Source organism: Eupeodes corollae, chromosome 1, assembly GCF_945859685.1.
Source record: "Eupeodes corollae chromosome 1, idEupCoro1.1, whole genome shotgun sequence".
In the NCBI taxonomy this organism is placed as follows: Eukaryota; Metazoa; Arthropoda; class Insecta; order Diptera; family Syrphidae; genus Eupeodes; species Eupeodes corollae.
Window position 1 is genome coordinate 88660645 of NC_079147.1, and position 6000 is coordinate 88666644.

Below are 6000 nucleotides of genomic sequence, written 5' to 3' on the forward strand. Positions count from 1 at the left end.
AATTGAAAGACTATTCTGGTTAGGTAGCAGAATTGAGTTTACAATCCTCGTGGAAACCAAACTGATGATATCAACTGCTGTAAAAAATGAAGAATACATTTTTCCTCGAAATGTTTTTACTAACGTACTTCAAATGCTTTCCCAAGAATGTAATTATTAGAAATTAAGTTTCTAGGATGTCAGAGCTTTGTTGGAGCTTATTAAAAACAGTGGAGAAGTATTGGAAGTTCCCAAATTTCATTAATGGTATAAATAATAAAAAAAAGAAATTACCATATTTAGAATGTTACTGAGATCTGCAATTCACAGCTCCCTAAAATCACTGATGCGTTAGAACTTGGAAACTATAAAAAGAGTGACTTTCGAATTTTCCTCTATAGTGATAACTTTAAAATTTCTTAAATGGGGAAAATTTGTGTTTTAGAATTGTTGATTCGACATTCAATCCAAAATACAAATAATTTTTTTTCAATTCTTGAGCATTTCTTTAGCCGTTACACGAATTCTATCGTAATAGGAAATTTGTATTAATTCTGAAAGTGTTACAAATAATTCCTTAGTGAAAAATCTTAAATAATATAACAGTTTCGGAATTCGTTTAAGTTTCCGATAAGGTTGGAGCTCTTGATAGGACTGACTCTAAATACCAATTTAATGAGTATATTTAAGAACAATAAACATTTTCCTACACGCTCGATGTTCCAATATTTCAGAAGATTTGTGGGTATCCTCGGTGAATTTGGTATTAAAACAACTTGTAAAGTGTTTATAAAATCTCTTTGGCTGTGTTGGAGCTTTTAATGTTTAGAATGTCCCAAATATTGTGATAACGAAAAAAATGACTCATGTGTGATGGATTGATATCCAGAATCGAATAAAAGTTCCAGAGATTTCTGTATTCTCAAAAATTCGAAAGAGTTCAAAAAGGACGAAAAGAAATTCAAAGTGAAATACTTAGTGAATTCTTTTTAAATTTCATTATCTTGCTCTGGCTGAGGAAATTCTCAGAAATCTTAGAAATAGAAACTGGCCTAATATTATATCGATGGTAGTTGTCAATATCTTATTATAGAAATGTGATAGGGAATTTATCGTTTGGTCAGCATTTCATTACATTTTTAGAATTCAGGTGAATTAGGTTGAAAAATATCATTCTTAACGTCCCAAAAAATAACGACTATTTCCAACTGGGGAGCTGCTGCCATACTTAAGGTGGACGTTAACACATACTCATGTATATTGGTACTGAGTTGCTTGAACCTTTGACGAAGTATGAAGTTTTGGGCTATTAAGAACTTAAGAAGGATTTTCTGAGAAACTTTTAAAGTTATAAAAGTAAGTTCCAAAACCAATACGAATCCTCCAAAAATGTTTCTTAATATTAAGAAGTAATAATTGTTTAATAGTGTATGTGGAATAATTTAAGACACTCAACTTCATTTTTGGCTTTAATTGAGATGACAAATTATAATAACTTCATATTGAATGTTTCTAAGAAGTTTGTCGTTGGTCAAGGAATGTACTTTATCAAGTTTTTCCGAGCGTTTACTTCGAGGTGAATTTTGTTTCCTTCCATCATTCACGAGAATTTTTCTGCAACAATTTTGGTCTTAGTGTTTCATCTTCACGTTCAAATGTTTCTATAATATCAACAAATAGCGCTTTCTTCTAGACTTTCAGACTTAATGGGATAAAGAACACTACATAACGTCGATTAGGTTTTTTAAATTCCTATGATTTGTTTGTTTCTCTTCGTTCTACAATTCTTCAATTTTTGTTACTTAAAGTGATTCCTTGTGTCTAACACCATTAAGCAGTTTCAACTTGAACGTTTAAAATAAATATAAAACAAAAATAGTGCTAATATTTTCTAATTTATAATGCTGCTGGCGGCATCTTTCATAATTAAAAGGCACGATTGTGCTAAATTGGACTTTAAAAACTTCAATATCCTTTTGTGTATGTAAAAAGGTATCTTTAAATAATAAGGTGATGATTATTTTTTGTAAAGACGGGTTTTCATTTTATTTTGTTTTTGTAAGTATGATGAAAAATTGATTTTTTGAAAAAATAAATACAAAGACAAGACGTTAAAAATTAAATTAATTTAAATTAAAGTATATAAAACATACCATAGGAATTCAAAACGCTTAAAAATACATTTTGAATATTTGGTTCTTTTAATAAGTAAAATTGAAAAGGGGATTCCTGTACAACTTGAAAGGATAATGAAATTTTTGTTCGTTTTTAGTTTCTTATAGGGTTTTGTCACATGTAAGATCTTCGTTTCAGAGTCATAAGAATGTACATTTTAATAGTACAATCTTTCTAACTCGAAATTCAGTTTATAGCTTTACTAACAACAAATTCCTTTCTCATTCAAGAGTCTCCTTCTATAGATCACAAATTTAGGCTCTAAACTGTATCCTTTATGAATATAGTCTTCTTTTTCGATTTCGGATGACAACCGATAAAAATAAAACCACAAAGTCGTTGTATAATATAATTTTATGGTCATTTTAAACAAACAAAACAAAGAAGATTCTTCCAATAGTCCCTTCCTTTAAAATAAACAATATATACATAAATAAATTAAAAAAAAAACAGAAACAAAAATAAAACAGAGAACCGAAAGAACTTAGAAAAATAAATGAAAACCGCGCGATAAAATTGAAATAAATTAAAAAAAAATAAAAATAAAAGCAGAAATTAAAATACAAAATAATAAATCTTTTATTGCGACTTATTAACATTTTATATAAGAATATTTTTACATTTATTATTTTACCGTGTAATATTAGAAAGAAAATAAAATAAAATTAATAATAAAGAAACAAAAAAAAGAAAATACAGCAATTAAGAACAAGAAAAACAAAAAAAATTAAATATAAAACTTATATTTTAAGAACAGAAATCTAAGAAGTAAGCTGATGGTACTTTGAGAATAAAGAATATATATATATATATATAAATAATAAATAAATAAATAAAATTATTAAACAAAAAAACAAAAACAAAATGAAAACAACAATCGTTATAATTTAATAAATAAATAAAAACAAAATCTGGTAGGGTAAGGATTATATATTATTAATGTAATATTAATAAAAACAAAAGCATTAAATAAAAAAGCACTATTTCTAAGCTCAAATTTGAAAAAAGAAATGGTTTTTTGATTTTTTGATTTTTGTATAGCATTTTTGTTACCTATATGCAGCAGATTTGTAGGCTTTTGAAAAATGAATGAGTTGGCTTTCAAAACACAACATTTTAGTTTTTTTTCTCAAATGAGCACTCAAGGGCGGGTTTTTGGCTTTGAGAAAAGTTACAAACATTTTGAGACATTTTGATTCTTAAATGTTGAAACCTATAAGTTTTTGTATGTTTTGTTTGCTAAACTTTAAGCTTACATTTTCTATGAGCCCTATAAACATTTTACTAATTAAAACTAAAAAATATGTACTTTGAAAAGTAACTCCTTTTGAGAGACGGTATTTGGGCTCGAAAACGACGGACATCGTGTATGTCAATTTACTACTATCAAATCAAATTTTTGAAGCACCAACAAGCCTCGGATACGGACGGATTCACTGTTGACAACCTCTAACGAACGACAACGAACTTCGGAATAGTACGTGGAATGTTAGGTCCCTTAACAGACCACGTGCAGCCGAACAATTAGCGGCAGTCCAACATAAGCTTAATATGCGCGCATGCCCCTACAGAGGAGAAAGATGAAGACACCAAAGGCATATTCTTCGAGCTCTTGGACAAGACATATGAGCAGTGCCCTGGCTATGACATTAAAATTGTCTTAGGAGATTTTAATGCCAAGCTAGGAAGAGAAGACATCTTTGGTGGCATAATCGGGAGATACAGCCACGACACCATCTCCGACAACGCATTCAGGCTGGTCGAATTCGCTGCTGGGCGAGACGTTCTGGTAGCTAGTACGCAGTTCACACATCTTAATATCGACAAGGGGACATGGAAATCTCCTGATCAATCAACCGTCAACCAGATTGACCACATTGCGATCGACGCACGGCACTTCTCCAGTATACAGGATATTCGAACATTCCGAGAGGCCAACATTGACTCGGACCACTTCCTCGTTGTAGCCAAGGTACGGCTACGAATATCCCGATCCAAGCCAAAACAAGGAAGTACTGTGAGAAGATTCGACGTTAGACGGCTACAATCGCAAGAGACTGCCATGTCCTTTTCCGATCGTATCTCTAGTAACCTCTTAAGGAGTCCTATGCTTCCTGCATTAAGCATTGAAAACCAGTGGCAACATTGCCTTGCAGCCATCAGATATGCCGCCTCTGAAGTGCTACGTTTCACACGGCCACCACAGCGAAACCCCTGGTTTGACGACGAATGCCGGCAAGCGCACGCAGCGACACAAGAGGCATACAAAACGGCGCTGCACAAAAGGACTAGAGCTGATCGCGAGCTCTACGAGCGGAAGAGGAGAGAGGAACACCGGCTTGTTAGACGGAAAAAAGAGAGCATGAGAAGAGCGCGATCGAGAAATTAGGTTCATAAATTTTACCAAAAGGTAAAAAAACCTCTCAATTGTACCAGCCACGAACCGAAGCCTGTAAAGACGATCAGGGGAACATCGCAGTAGTACCGTAGTCGATGCTGAGAATATGGAAATATCACTTCTCTAAATTATATAACGCCGATGACGAACCGAATTCCGCTATAAGGTAGATAAAACCACTCAACCTCGGCGTTGCAGATCAACAATTCCGCCTACCCGACCTTGACGAAGTGAAGATAGCTATATATAAGCTTAAGTCAAAAAAGCTGCTAGAGCTGACGGCATCGCTGCCGAACTATTCTAAGCAGCAGGCGATGACTTGGTACGGAGCATGCACCAGCTCATCTGCTAAATATGGTCGGAAGAACGCATGCCCGATGAGTGGAATATCAGCATAGTATGCCCGATACATAAGAAAGGAGACCCTCTAAACTGCGCCAACTACAGAGGCATCAGTCTCCTTAACATTGCGTATAAGATCCTCTCTGCCGTATTATGTGAACGTCTGAAGCCATTCGTCACCAACCTGATTGGTTCTTATCAGTGTGGCTTCAGACCAGAAAAGTCCACTATCGACCAAATATTCACACTACGGCAGATCTTGGAAAAAACCCAGGAGCTTCAAATCGATACCCACCATCTCTTTATCGATTTTAAAGCCGCGTATGACAGCATCTATAGGGAAGAGCTCTACCGAGCAATGTCTAGTTTTGGCATCCCTGTCAAACTTATCCGTTTAAGCAGAATGACGGTGGAGAAGTCACGCTGCTCTATCAAGGTCGGAAAAGATCTTACCGATGCATTTAATGTTAAAAAAGGTTTTAGACAAGGCGATGCACTGTCATGCGACTTCTTCAACATCGTTCTGGAAAGAATTGTGCAAAACTCAACCGTCAACACTAGAGGCACAATTTTCGGCAGGTCCATCCAATAACTCGGATACGCAGATGATATTGACATAATTGGAAGATCAAAGCGTGATGTCAGTGGAGCGTTTTTGAGCATTGCGATAGAAGCGAAGAAGATAGGTTTAGTGGTCAATGAAGGCAAGACCAAGTATATGCTGTCATCAAAAAAGGAAATTGAACAACAAAGTCTTGGACAAAACGTCACCATGGACAGCTGTAACTTTGAGGTAGTTAAGGACTTTGTCTACCTAGGCACCGCTATTGATGCAGACAACGACACCAGCGCTGAAATCAAACGAAGAATAACTCTTGCAAATCGCTGCTTCTTTGGACTTAGAAGGCAATTTAGAAGTAAAGTCCTCTCTCGCGCATGTAAAATCACCATCTATAAGACACTCATCATCCCGGTTCTCATTTATGGCGCTGAGGCCTGGACCCTGTCAAAGAAAGATGAGAGCTTCTTAGGGTGCTTCGAGAGAAAAATTCTTAGGGTGATTTTTGGTCGCGTACGCATAGATGGAGAATGGAGGAGAATATATA